This window comes from Hylobates moloch, unplaced genomic scaffold (genome assembly GCF_009828535.3).
Source record: "Hylobates moloch isolate HMO894 unplaced genomic scaffold, HMol_V3 SCAFFOLD_19, whole genome shotgun sequence".
NCBI lineage: Eukaryota > Metazoa > Chordata > Mammalia > Primates > Hylobatidae > Hylobates > Hylobates moloch.
Genome location: NW_026652294.1, coordinates 34,331,768 through 34,346,580, shown reverse-complemented (window position 1 = coordinate 34,346,580; position 14,813 = coordinate 34,331,768). Strand labels below are relative to the sequence as shown.

General features: G+C 54.0%; 1 protein-coding gene and 1 long non-coding RNA gene across 2 annotated transcripts in view; both read right to left on the bottom strand.

Annotated features, from left to right (window-relative positions):
• The window catches only part of RTN4RL1 (reticulon 4 receptor like 1), a 94,532-nt gene that overhangs the window by 78,624 nt on the left and 1,095 nt on the right, over positions 1 to 14,813 (bottom strand). The gene's annotated exons all lie outside the window — the stretch shown is intronic.
• On the bottom strand, positions 1,230 to 14,410 carry LOC131381965 (uncharacterized). Its single transcript, XR_009211068.1, has 3 exons — positions 14,362 to 14,410; positions 1,949 to 2,085; positions 1,230 to 1,369 (listed from the first exon to the last, which is right to left on the bottom strand). It is a non-coding gene; the product is annotated as an uncharacterized LOC131381965 (long non-coding RNA).

The following is a 14,813-nucleotide window of genomic DNA, read 5'->3' as shown; positions in this document are numbered from 1 at the left end:
GTGGCGTGATCTCGGCTCATTGCAACCTCCGCCTCCTGGGTTCAAGCAATTCTCCTGCCTCAGCCTCTCGAGTAGCTGAGATTACAGACACACACCACCATGCCCAGCTAATTTTTGTATTTTTAGTAGAGATGGGATTCACCATGTTGGCCAGGCTGGTCCCAAACTCCTGACCTCATGATCCGCCCACCTCAGGTTCCCAAAGTGCTGGGATTACAGGCGTAAGCCACCGCACTCAGCCGATGTTTGTACTTTTAGTAGAGACAGGGTTTCTCCGTATTGACCAGGCTGGTCTTGAACTCCTGACCTTGGGAGAGGCATCTGACCCCTATGTAAAGGGGGATCCCCAGATCAGCCACCTCTCCTCCTGCCCACCGCCGTAGCTGTTGCCTTGGTCCCTGAACCCCTGGCCAAGTGGCTGATGGACTTGGGACTGACCGCAAGTTCTGGTACTCTCAAAGGAATTTCAAACCACTCCACAGGCCACAACACAGAATGCCAGCCCTGCCCACAGCCCCAGCCACGGAGACAGCCAGGTACTGTAGCAAGCACACGCCTGACGCAGGGCCTTTGCACCTGCTGTTGTTCCTTCTGCCAGGAGAGCCCTCCCCAGGGAGAAGCAGCTCTAATGTCTGCAGTGCCCTCCCTCACTCCGTCACTCCGCTTAGGACCCTCTTCGAATGTCTGTCTATCAGAAAGACTTCCCTGCCAATCTCCCTAAAATAACCGCTCTCTGGTCACCCTCTGTTCTTCAACTATTAATTTTCTTCAAAGCACTTACCCCATCTGATAGAATATAGTTGTTTAGTAGGGCGCAGTGGCTCACACCTATAATCCAAGCACTTTGGGAGGCCAATGTGGGTGGATCACTTGAGGCCAGGAGTTTGAGACCAGCCTGGCCTACATGGTGAAACCCCATCCCTACTAAAAATAAAAAAATAATAAAAAATAAAAAACTAGCCAGGCATGATGGCCGGCATCTGTAATCCCAGCTACTCAGGAGGCTGAGGCACGAGAATCGCTTGAACCCAGGAGATGGAGGTTGCAGTGAGCCAAGATCTTGCCACTGCACTCCAGCCTGGGCTACCAAGCCAGACTCTGTCTCAATATATATATAGTTGTTTATTGTGTATTTCTTCACCCCAACTAGAATATAAGCTCCCAAAAAAACAGGAAACTTGGAATTTATTTATTTATTTATTTATTTATTTATTTATTTATTTAGAGATGGGGTCTTGCTCTGCCACCCAGGCTGGAGTGCAGTGGTGTGATCACAGCTCATTGCAGCCACGGTCTCCTGGGCTCAAGCAATCCTCCTGCCTCAGCCTCCCAAATAGCTGGGACTACAGGCACACACCACCATGCCTGGCTAATTAAAAACAAACAAACAAACAAAAACACTTTGTAGAGATGAGGTCTCACTATGTTTTCCAGGCTGGTCTTGAAATTCTGGGTTCGAGTGATCCTCCCACCTCGGCCTCCCTAAGTGTTGGGATCACAGGTGTGAACCACTGTGCTCAGTGCCTTGGATTTTATTCATCGCTTCATCCTCAGTGCCAAGCCAGCAGTAGGCAGGCAGTTAATCGTTGTTAAATAAATGTTTGTCGGCCGGGCGCGATGGCTCACACCTGTAATCCCAGCACTTTGGGAGGCCGAGGCGGGCAGATCGCCTGAGGTCTGGAGATTGAGACCAGCCTGATCAACATGGAGAAACCCCATCTCTACTAAAAATACAAAATTGGCCGGGCTTGATGGCGCATGCCTGTAATCCCAGCTATTCCGGAGGCTGAGGCAGGAGAATGGCTTGAACCTGGGAGGCGGAGGTTGCTGTGAGCCGAGATCGCGCCATTGCACTCCAGCCTGGGCAACGAGTGAAACTCCATCTCAAAAAAAAATAGAAATAAAAATAAAAATAAACGTTTTTCAAATGGAGAGAGCCCCTCCATACCCCTCCTGGCTGACAAGATAAAAGGTGGCCGCTCATCCATGGCTAGAGAACTGGTCGGTGATCATGGTCTGTAACATGCTCCGACAGGAGTCATGACGTGGCTGGCTCCGCTGGGCTCCTCCTTCTGGGAAATAAAGCTGGGAAAGCCAGGAATTGGAGGCACTTAGCTGCGGGAGGGGAAGGTGAAAGGCCGTGCTGGAGAGCAAGGGGTGGGTCCGGTCCGTGGCTTTGGATGTGGGGCAAGAGGAGGAGCTGGCGGGGTGGAGGGAGAGGCCGGGGGGACCACGGAGGGCTGTACATTCTGGAGCTACTCCCTTGCCTGGAGGCCTTGGGAGTCCAGGTCACTCATCTCCTTGCAATAATCCCCCATTTCCAATGAGCTCCCATGAATCCCTGCAATCAGAATTGGCCATGGAAGCAGAAATAACCAGCCCATCAGGGGCAGTGGGCCAATTACGGTAAGATGATCATTGCTACAATCTCAAGGCAGCCCCGGAGCTAATTGCGTGTGAGTGGTAAAACGTCCCCTTTGGCTGGTGCATTTTCTTGAGCATAGCCCAAGAAGTTCCTGAGCCTCTTTCCCTCGCCCCTTGTTTGCTTGGGGATATTGTTTTTAAACCGCAGTCCTGAGCAACACCCCTGGAGCCCTCCCTGGGAGGGGAGGAAGCAGTTCAAAGTAACGCGTCAATTTCACAGATGGGAGCGAAGACAAAAGAGGCAGAGTCTTCTCATCCCAGGCACCACCTGAGCTCAGCTTCCTCTGGCAATTTTATCATGTTTGGTCCGGCCTCTTTTAAACATTTCAGATCTCTGAAGCCCAGAGAGTGTCCACGAGAGGTTTCCATTTGCCACGGAGTCGATAGTGCAAATTTTGTTCCAAACAAATCTGCCAAGTACAACCCTAAACTTTTCCAAGCGAGAGGTTATTTATTTTCCCAACACAGCGCCTGCTCTGCTGGGCATCCTCTGTGGTTCAGAAGGCCAGTCTTTCCGTGCCTGCTGGCTTCCTGGGGCGACGAGGAACACAGCTGGGCTGGGGTGAGGCGGCCCTAGGGCCAGGCCCAAGCTATTTAGCCCCTTGGACCCTCGGTATCCTCATCTGTAACTTGAGACTAATGAGACGTGCGTTTTCTGCTTTTAATGAGGCATTGCACAGGGAAAAGTGCGTGGTAGGACTCTTTTCTACATCCTCCTCACTAAAAATTCCCCATTTCCTCCTGGTTCCTGATACTGTTTCTATTTTTTTCTTTCTCTTTTTCTCCCTCTCTCTGTTTTTTTTTAAGCCCTAGATCATGATTTAATTTTTCTTATGGTTACAGAACAATATAAATATTAGGTTTTGGTACTAAGTTTCTTGTCCAATCTATGTACAATCATTCAATCAACATTTATTAGCCCATCAACTCAAGTTTACTGATCCAGCACTTTTTACCTAATGTCACCATGTGCTATGTTTTTTTTGTTGTTGTTGTTTTGTTTTTTTTTTTGAGACAGAGTCTGGCTCTGTCTCCCAGGCTGGAGTGCAGTGGCACCATCTCAGCTCACTGCAAGCTCCGCCTCCCGGGTTCACGCCATTCTCCTGCCTCAGCCTCCCGAGTAGCTGGGACTACAGGCGCCCGCCACCACGCCCTGCTAATTTTTTTGTATTTTTAGTAGAGACAGGGTTTCACTATGTTGGCCAGGATGGTCTCAAACTCCTGACCTCGTGATCCGCCCACCTCAGCCTCCCAAAGTGCTAGGATTACAGGCTTGAGCTACCGCGCCCGGCCTTCTTTTTTTTTTTTTTTTTTTTTTCCTGAGATGGAGTGTCGCTCTGTCACCCAGGCTGGAGTGAAGTGAAATGATCTCGGCTCACCGCAACCTCCACCTCCTGTGTTCAAGAAATTCTCCTGCCTCAGCCTCCCAAGTAGCTGGAATTATAGGCACCCGCCACCATGCCCGGCTAAATTTTGTATTTTTAGTACAGACAGGATTTCATCATGTTGACCAGGCTAGTCTCGAACTCATGACCTCAGGTGATCCGCTCTCCTCAGCCTCCCAAAGTGCTGGGATTACAGGTGTGAGCCACTGCGCCCATCCTGCTATGTTCTATTTTGTGCAGGATACTGTTTTAGTGGGGTCCTGATAGGAAAGAGCATTTTCGGATTGAGTAATTTGATGAATAAAGAAGAGAGAAGTGAGTGGGACAGGGAAGCCCTAAGAGATAATGTCATAACCACCCCCAACATATACAGACCCCCAGGACTGAGTGAGGGGGAGCTGTTACTGAACTCAGAGGTAGAAAGAGCTGCCAGGAGGGCTAGTGGCAGGGGCTGTGTAGCAGATACTGCAAGGGCCTGCCCACAGCCCTTGCTTTGACCATTTCGGCACACCAGCCTGACTTCCAGCTGCCAAGACTTGCATTTCTTTGCCTCAGGGCTTTCTCTAGCAGCAGAGCTGGCTTTGCTCACCTACAGAGCAGGCCAAATGTGCTGGGAATGAATACCACCACCACAGGAACAAGACTCAGCCAGTGACCGGTGGGCGCTGGAACATAAATACCCCAGCTCCCTCACCCTGGAACATAAATACCCCAGCTCCCTCACCCTGGAACATAAACACCCCAGCTCCCTCACCCTGGAACATAAACACCCCAGCTCCCTCACCCTGGAACATAAATACCCCAGCTCCCTCACCCTGGAACATAAATACCCCAGCTCCCTCACCCTTGGGGTTTGATAACTTTGAGGTATGGGTTCTAGACTGCATCCCAAAGCTGTGCAGCAGGGTTAAGCTCTGGTACCAACAGTGGTAACTACCTGACCCAGTGAGTCCCTGATTGGATTCTCCCCTTCTCTGTTTCACCCTCCCACTCACTTCCTGGCATTTCCTTGGATCATTTCCCAAATAAACTACTTGCTTGAATTTTTGAAACTCAGGCTGTGCTTCTGGGAAAATCTTTGGGTAACCTTTTGGGAGGGACACCCAGTGCCCACAGGGACTCACCCTTGGCCAACCCAGCTGGAAGTGGGAGGGTGTGGAAGCCCACTGTTGAACTTGGACAGGCCAACCCTGGAGGACAGACAGCAGCATGAGGGATCTGGAGGGGCACAGGGTGGAGAAGTTCCAGTCTCCTCATGGAACTCACCATCCGGCGGGGAAGACAGATCATGTAAAAGTATTACCATCACAACAAGGCAGGCTGAGTACCATGACAGGGACGTGCAGAGCCCCACAGAGCTCTCAGGATCCCCCACTCTCCCCATTCAAGGCGTGGAGGGACCTTCCCCAGAAGATGTGTGTAAGTTGAGACCTGAGGATGGGAGTGCAGGGGAAGCAGCCACGGAGTGTTCTAGGCAGAATGAGCTGCTTGAGCAAATCCTTCGAGACAAAAGAACATGATTCAGGCTGGGCGAAGTGGCTCATGCCTGTAATCCCAGCGCTTTGGGAGGCTGAAGCAGGCAGATCACCTGAGGTCAGGAGTTCGAGACCAGCCTGGCCAACATGGCAAAACCTTGTCTCTACTAAAAATACAAAAATTAGCCAGGTGTGGTGGTGTTCACCTGTAATCCCAGCTACTCGGCAGGCTGAGACAGGAGAATCGCTCGAATCTGGGAGACAGAGTTTGCAGTGAGCTGTGATTGCGCCACTGCACTGCAGCCTGGACGACAGGGCAAGACTCCATCTCAAAGGAAAAAAAAAAAAAGAACATGATTCAGTTGAATCCAAAGAAGTTCAGTGGACCTGGAGCTCAGAGTTCAAAGCAGTGGGGAGGAAGAAGGCCAGAGCTGTGGTGGGGCCAGGGGGAAGGATGTGGCAGGCCATTCCCTGATGAAAAAGGGCATCGCTGAGGGGTTCTAAGAAGAGAGAGACAAGGGCACAGGGCACTGTGGAATCCGGCCACTGTGTAAGGCCTGGTTTCAGCAAAGGCAAGACAGGAGGCTGCTGGGAGGGTCAGGAGACGATGGTGGCCTGGGCTCGGGTGGAGGCAGAGCAGGCAGCGGCGGAGGAAGTGCGAAGGGTGTCATGGGATAAGGGCAGGGCTTCGCGAAGGATGGAGGATGTGGGGAGGGCAGGGGTCAGCTCTTGGGCTGGGGGTGGCTGGAGAGCAATGGTGCCAGATGCCATGAAGGGGAAATTGAGGAAGAGGCAATTTCAGACACGCCAGGTTTGAGAGGCCTGTGAGGCCACCAGTGAAGGCACTGGAGGTCGGTGGGCAGGTGGCTCTGGACATCAGAGGCTGGAGATGGGATTATCGGGGGAGTCAGCCAATGGCCGGCCACTGCAGCCACGGCCGTGCTGAAAGCCCCCAGAGCCAAGCATGGCGCTGTGTGGGGAGGTGTCACATTGGAGAGGTGGCAAGAGTAGGGAAGCTGGCCAAGATGGCCGAGAGGGGCAGCCGCAGAACCGCGGAGGCTGCCATGAGGGAAGCCGGAGAAGCAGGACGGCCAACAGGGCTCATGCCCCAGAGGTCAAGGAGATAAGGAAAAGGTCTGTCGGGTTTAGCATCAAGCCAGAGCAGTGACCGTGGATGCCGGGGGAAAAGCAGGGTCTGGCTTGAGGAGTGAGAGGTGAGAATAAGGAGACTCCAAGTGTGGACAACCCTTCCTCGATCCGAGCGGAGAGAGCTGAGCGGCCGCAAGGGGTCCGAAAGGAGGGGATGCAGCATCCCACCAGCCGCAGGTGACAGAACTCAAACCCCTCGCCCTGTGGACAGCGGACAGTCCTCCTTGTTAAGACACAACGCTCAGCACACCCAGTGGCTTCCTATGTCCTGCTAGGAGGGACCACAGGGGACTCCAGAGCCTCCAAGCTGGAGGGGCGGCCAGGGTGGCACCAAGGCCAAGGGAGGAAGCCCTTCCCCCTGGCTCTGGCTCTGATCATGGTCCCCCTGCCCTGGGCTCTGACATTAGGTACCATTTGAAGAAACTCCTGCTGTTGAAAAACTTTTGAAGGCCGGGCGCGGTGGCTCACGCCTGTAATCCCGGCACTTTGGGAGGCCAAGTTGGGAGGATCACCTGAGGTTAGGAGTTTGAGACCAGCCTGGCCAACATAGTGAAACCCCGTTTCTACTAAAAATACAAAAATTAGCCCGTTGTGGTGGCGGGCGCCTGTAATCCCAGCTACTTGGGAGGCTGAGGCAGGAGAATCGCTTGAACCCAGGAGGCGGAAGTTGCAGTGAGCCGAGATCACGCCACTGCACTCCAGCCTGGGCGACAGAGCGAGACTCCGTCTCAAAGACAAAAACAAAAAACAAAAAAAATCTGAAAGACCACTGATCTAGTCATATTACATATGGGTAAACTGAGGTCCAGAGACTAGGAGACATGTCTGGGGTTCTACTAAGTCCACCCCAGAGCTGACCGAACACAGCCCCGGGGTGCCAGCTTCGGTGGTCTTTCCACAGCCCCACAGTTCCCGGAAAGGAAAGGACCGTGGCAACGCCAAAGCCAGGGTTGCCACAGGGCTGCGGTGAGAGGCAGGGTCTGGCAGCGTGTGATGAGAGACAGAGAGACGCAGCGTGTGGCGTGTGGCACATGCCAGTGACAGGCGGCAGCAGGCGGGCAGGCGGGCGGGCAGGCAGGCAGGCGGGCGGGTGGCCGGGCTGCAGCGCCAGAGCATAGCCATTGTCCCCAGCGTCCGGCCTGCCCAGGTGCCCCACGCTGGCCATCAAGTGACCTCCCTCGGCCCTGCCTCCCCTGAGGCTGGCCGGCTGTAGACCCCAGGCCCACCTCCACACGTGCTCCTTCCTTCTCCCAGCTTGCTCAGACAAGCCCATGAATAGAACATTAAAGGCAAAACCTTCTAAAAGAAAAAGCAGCTCCCTGGTAGGAGTCGCCCCACTAAATGTCAAATGCAGAGCACGGCTTCTTGCCTTGTGTGTTTCTCACTAATGGAGGCACCTTAGCCTCCATATCCCCATCATCCTATTGCCCTATAAATAAATCATGGTCAGAGAATGCCAATTTCCCCCCTAGGGCCTCATGAATCTCTCAACATAAGCATATGTAAAGGCCCCCTTCACTATGTGCTGGCTCTGGTGCCCAGAAACAGATAGCAAACCCTGCAAGGATGATTTTGGAGGCAGAAGCAAACTTTCTACCACCTCAGTGGGCTGAAAGTTGGGAGCCCAGCTTTTGTCCTGACTTGGGAAAGACCCTTGCTCACGTAGTTGTCACCATGATGCCACTACCCTCCAGAATCAACTCAGTAAGCTGCCAAGCAGCCCATCGCTGGGGGCTGCAGTGGTCTGTCCCCTGGCAGACATGTTACGAGTCGTGCCCACCCACCCCCTGTGAGGGCAAGCCACACACCCACTCAGCAAGTGTTGTTCCTGACATGTGGCACACACAGCGCTGGCCCGCCCACTCCTGGAAGCCCCTGCCCCCACTGAGTGGCTCGCCAGTGTGCCACGGTGCCAAGCCCTGCTAGTGGACCGATGGTGTGGGTGCCAGCAGAGGCTCTGGTGCACTAGCGGGTCCTGCTCTGCAACAGTGACCTCTAGCACACACACTCCAGGGAGCCTGTTGCGTGCTTTGCCAGGTGTGTTTCTGTACACACACACACACACACACACATACACTGTGGTGCCAACTCTTCTGCTGTGCCAGCACAGAGGCCTCCAGAGCAACTCTCCTGAATCAGATAGCAGGGGCTGTTTGCAGTTTCGTTTCCACGCTTCGCTGACTGGTTAGACAGTGATCACAGGTTCGGAAGCACGCGCCTCACCACAGCGGAGGAGGCCCCCACTCTGAAGCGGGATTCCACACTCCTGCACCCTAAGATCAGCTAGACTCTCTGCCTTGTTTCATCTTCTTTCTTTTCCTAAAGAATCACAGGGAGAATTGACCTCTCTGGGACTCAACAGTGGGCTGGAAGGGGACAGAAGAAGCCCTTTCTGGAGGACAGCTGAACCCTGCAGCTGCCATCCTGCCTGGCAGGCTAGGGCTGGGCTGTGGGAAGGCCCCCCAGGAGGTAGGGAGCACTACAAGGCAAGAGGGGCAGGTATAGGTGGAGGAGCCAGTGTGTTCCGGGGCTGTGCTAGCAAGTCCATCAGGTCACCCTGGAAGGGAAGCCAGGGAGAGCAAACCATGCGGAGGGCTGAGACCCCAAGCAGAGCACAGCCCCCCAATAATCCATGGCCCTGGGCCTTCCTCAGAGGCATGAAAGCAGGCAGGAGGGTTCCTGGTCCACTGTCCCATCTCTGTCCCCAAGGAAGAAACCAGGGCAGGAGACAGAGGTGAGGACTGTGTCTTCCAGATACCGGGGAGAGGGAGTAGGAGAGGACAAATGAGACAGCAGCTCAGGCCCCAGGAGTCCCAGATCCCAGCCAGAGAGGCTCCTGAGTGACCACAGAGGGGAGTGCATGGGAACCCCAGCAAGCTCTGTGAGAAGCCAGAAATGAATCAGCAGTGCCAGCGCCCCACAAAACAAATGTCAGAGAAATCAAGACAGATGGGCACGTGAGACAGTGGAGCACAGAGGTCCAGAGAGCAAGGGAGAGGGTGGGCTTGACAGACAGAGCGGGGGCTGCATCCTGACTCAGCAGTGTGCCGGCTGGGTGGCCCAGGGAAAGGGACTCCAGCTAGCTATGCCTCAGTTTCTTCATCTGACACGGAGGAATGAGCACAGACAGATCATGCAGAGGTGGCATGAGTTAAGGCGTGGAGCACACTCAGTGAGGCTGTAACAAGTGCTCAGTCCACACAAGTGGCTATTGGCAGCATGTGGACAGGGACGGGCAGGTGGGGAGGAGCAGGTTATTGCCTGCTGCCTGTTTCCAGCTAGCATCCATATCTCCTCCCAGCAGGCTTGGCTGGGCGTGCTCTGTGAAGCCCGAGGTGGCTGGGACTCATTCCAGTGATGGACACCAAGTCAGTGGGCTCCTCTCTCCAGTTCCTCAACCTCCCCGGAGGCCCCTGCTCCTGCAGCCCTAGCCTTGGAGCTGATGGTTCCCTCAGTCTTCTCCAGGCCTTGGGGGGCCCCTCACGCTGGGGTCCCTTCCCAACTCCTCTCTCTGTCTCACTTCTGCCCAGGGAGGTCCGGCCACTGCACCCCGAGGAAAGGGCTGCTTCCGGCACTCTGCGTGGAGGTCCTGGCTTCTGCCGTCCCTGGAGGCTCCGTTCCCGTTTCGCCAGCTATTTTGCTGCCTCGGCCATCTGTTCCCTCCCTGTCATCTCCTCTCTGCTTTAACCTTAACCACTACTTCACTGCAGATGGCACCAGGCAGTTCCGCTCTCGACATCCTTCACGACGCCTGGCCCTCCTTCTCATCTCCAGCAAGTGAACCGCTCTGCCCTTTTTAAAGCCTCATCCCAAAGACATGGCCAGAGCTTGGAGTTGGATTCACCCCACACAACTCCCCCGCCTTGATGCCATCTGCTTTCAACTCCACCACTGGCCAGGGGCAAACAACTACCCCTTCCCCTGCCTTTTCCTCCTGAGACTTCTTCTTCTCAAACTTGGCCAAGAACCTCTCCTGGCGTGGAGTGCGTGTCTGCTCCGGGTCTCTACCTGGTCTCCAACAACAGAGCCATGTAACTGCCCAGAGGGCTCCGGGTCGGCAAGCTGAGGCGGAGGCCAGAAACTCTGAAGTTCACTCCTACTGTGGGGGAACGAGGGCTCGTGCTGGGAGTTTGGGTCATGAACAGTTTCCCTGTAGACAATGGACCTGAACACTCTGCAGTAAGGAACTGTTTCCGTGCTGGCATGGTGGGAACCGAACCAAAACACATTTTCTATGTTGTCTGAGCTTACAGGGAATATCGCTCTGCTGTCCTTGCTGTTATTCTGGCTACTGGTGAGAAAATGCATGCACAGGCTTTACTTAGCAACTCTCTCTGCCTCTCCTCCCTGTCAGGGTGCTCCCCCAGAATCTCTCCTCTTGGCTGCTTTTTTCTGGCATAAGGACCCGGAGCTTTGAGGAGCGCAGCAGCCCTGAAGCTCCTAAGGAGAGAAGCTGTTTTGGTGAGATTAGTTCCACCAGGCTACATGCCTTGACTGGGACAGAAATGGGCTGGGAAGACCAAAATTTGACTTCTGCACCTGGATTTGGACTAAAAAGTCTCACAGCTCAGCCTCTTTGATAAGGGCTCTTGTATCTTCCCCTCTATACTTCCTCTGCAGCAGAAAAGAGTATCTTGGCCGTGCAGGGAACACTCTTCTCTCACCCTTGCTACTGGGGCAAAGGGCAGCTATATTACTAATAGCTCCAAGTCTTGGTCGCCCCCAGAGAGAGGCAGAGATGTAGCCTGCCCACATCTGGCCACATGAAGACTCTCCAAACACCTAGAGGAGCTCTGGATTCAAGTGAAGCAACCATCTGATGCCACCACGGTCCCTCCTTTCCTTTGCCTTCCCTTCTTCCCACAAAAGAGAAGCCCAAATCCTCCACCAGACCAGCCCATCTGCCCATGGAAACCAACGGAACCAAATGTATCGTACTGGGTTGCAGGCCTTAATCTAGCTCTTGCTGAATTATTCAGGGATGGCATTAACTTATAAATGAGTGTGTTTGACTGATTTTGTGGTTGATGTACAGATAAATTCTAATGAAACACAGTTACAAGATTTTAAATTATTAATTAGATTGCCACTTAACAAAGCCTATTTGGCACTCTATTTTCTTGCTTAACAAGACAAAAACTTTAAGGAAAGGTTCTGTATTAGCCCAGAGGCTCTTGATTTGCATTCTGTTTTTATAGCTCTACACATGAAAACCACTGGTCCCGACCTTAAGTAGGCCACTTCTGGCAAAGCAAACCCCCCAGTGGGCCGCCCTTCCTTCCTGGATGTTGCCGGGTGGCTTGGGGACTCGCTTGCCCTGCTGCCTCTCACCTCTTAACCAGAGGCTTGCTTTTAATATCCCTGGTTTTGCTGGCTAGGCCACGAGATGGAGAAGCAGGGAGGGCAGCTGCTGAAGCCTTCAGCTACCAGCACTGTCAGCAGCTTGGTCCCACTGGAGTTGTTCTAGTTCACAGAGGTGGGGCTGTGGCCAGTGGAGTCCTTTCGTTAAGAGATGCAAGGCAGTCCCCTCAGTCCTCCCAAAATGTCGTGCCAGGGGACAGTTTTACTAGGAAAACCAGGAATCAGAGAGATGATCCTTATGGCCCAAGGTCTGTTCCCGCCTTCCTCCTCCTCTGGGGCTTCATACCACTGGACCCCTCACTGCACAGGGCACCCTATTATCAAGACCATGAGCCCTGCCCTTTGCAGAAAGATGAGGGGTTTTTTCTCTTCCCTCCTCCCCACAGGATCTAGGGAGGGCTACTCTTTCTTCATCTTTCAAACCCTTTTCAGAACCATAATTAAATTATTACACTCCCTCAGGTCCAGGACCCCACATAGGGCTCTGCATGTTATAGGCAAGAAAACCGCAAGAACTATTTAAACACATCCTATACCTTTTTTTTTTTTTTTTTTTTTTTTGAGATGGAGTCTCACATCTTCTCCTGGGCTGGAGTGCAGTGGTGCGATCTTGGCTCACTGCAACCTCTGCCTCCCGGGTTCAAGCAATTCTCCTGCCTCAACTTCCCAAGGAGCTGGGATTACAGGCATGAGCCAGCACGCCCGGCTAATTTTTGTATTTTTAGTAGAGATGGGGTTTCACCATGTTGGCCAGGCTGGTCTCGAACTCCTGACCTCAGGTGATCCTCCCAACTCGGCCTCCCAAAGTGCTGGGATTACAGGTGTGAGCCACCGTGCCCAGCTTTTTTTTTTAAAATAGGGTCTGGCTTTGTCCCCCAGGTTGGAGGGCAGTAGCACAATCTCGGCCCACTGTAGCCCCCACCTCTCAGACTCAAGTGAACCTCCCACCTCAGCCTCCCAAGTAGCTGGGACTACCAGTGTACGCCACTGCAAATTTTTTAAAATTTTGGCCAGGTGCAGTGACTCACACCTGTAATCCCAGCACTTTGGGAGGCTGAGGTGGGCGGATCACTTGAGACCAGGAGTTTGAGACCAGCCTGGCCAACATGGCAAAACCCTGTCTCTACTAAAAATACAGAAAATGAGTCAAGTGTGGTGGCGTGCACCTGTAGTCCTAGCTACTTGGGAGGCTGAGGCAGGAGAATTGCTTGAATCTGGGAGGCAGAGGTTGCAGTTAGCTGAGATTGCACCACTGCACTCCAGCCTGGGCGACAGAGTGGGACTCTGTCTCAAAAAAAAAAATTTTTTTTTTTGTAGAGACAGAGTCCCACTCTGTTGCCCAAGCTGGCCTCGAACTCCTGGTCTCAAGTGATCCTCCTACTTCGGCCTCTCAAAATGCTGGGATTACAGCTGTGAGCCACCGCACCTGGCCTCCTATATCATTTTTGCTTGGAGACTTTGGGAACAATTCTAGAAGCAGACACTTCAATAGCCACCTCCCTGGGCATTAGCCTCAGGCATGCTTTTGGCTTTAGGCGCCTACCTAGAATCCATACAGAGAATCTGAGTGTCCTATACAGGTGTGCAGAAGAAACAAATCCAAAAGATCAGGATCTGGGGCCAAGAGGGAAAACTGCCTGCCCAGGAAAGAACCAACACAAGTCACCCGTCCACACAGTGTCCTAGGGGTGGCCTCCAGGTTACCCAGGCTGAGCTCAGCCCAGTGAAGGGCTTCTCTGCTCTGCCTCCTTTGGGCCAATCCAGGTGGAAACCTATGGGTGGAACCTCTCCAGCCAACCAGGCTGTGCAGGAAGGAAAAAACAGCCCGAGTGGCAAACACACGTGACTGCTAAGCCTCCAGTGGCCACCTCTTGTGCAGGGTAAGGATCCTACCCCCGGGGAGCGGCCCCCACAATGCACTGGGCTCATCCACAGCTGGGCCTCTGGCTAGCCAGGGTGGGAGAGAAAGGCGCTTGGAGGCTGCTGGAGCCTCCCTGGGCACCTAAACCATATAAATAAAGTGCGTAGGCTGCTTGGTGGCTCATTTTTAACTATAAACTGCCAAAAGACAAAAGACCAAAAGGGAAATGAGATGTCAGTTTCTCTCCATTATCCCTATCACAAACCTACAGCCAGACATGGCGGCTTCTTAAAACTGCCTGGTGAAGCTTTCCCGACCGGGGCAAGTTCGCATGCTCTACACCCAAGTTTCTCAGACCCGGGCTTGTGCTCAGCTCTGTAAAAAGCATCTTCTGTGTGCAACGACACTCTAGCCAGCACTGCTCGGTCGCTGAAAGGCCTTTTTGTCCCTTTCTGCAGGGAAAAGGAGGACGTGGGGTGTGTCTGCGAAGTGGTTTCTCCAACTAGCCCCAGAGACTCTTCCATATCACAGCGAGGGCAGCCAGCGTTTCTCCCTGAACTGCACCGACCCACGTGGAGGGCACAAGTCACGCACAAGTTTGTGACTATTCCAAGACGACGGGGCAACTCAGCTTCCTCGGTCGGCCCAAGCTAGGACCACCACGCGGCCTTTACTGCCCCACCAAAGGCGTGGTTCCTCCACCCACCTGTCTGACCTGCTTATATCTTGGTCTTCACCATCACCTCCACGTCTGCTTCTCTCCGCCCATCTTAGGGCTTCGCTTCCCCCCACCTCCACCCCCTCCGCCCCCTCCCCGTGCGCGTTTTCTCCTTCCCCATCCTGCTGTGAGGTCAGAATCCTGTGCTTACGACACCTCGGTCTGTTGCCATGGAAACAGGGGCGGATTAAGGCTGGAGCGCGGAGCGCAGGGATCAGGCCCCTCAGCTACCTGAGCTCCCGCCTCAGCTGGCTCCCGCAGGGCCGGGGCAGCCAGCCGCAGGCGCCGCGGCTTCTCAGCCTCCCGGCCGGGCCAGGCGCGGGGGGGATCCCGGCGGGGCGCCACAGCCCGCTCCGGCCTGGGAGGGGAGAGAGGCAGACGCAGAGGCTGGAACAGCTGGTGGCGGGGCCCGTGGGCTCCCGGCGTGATCACCTGCCCTC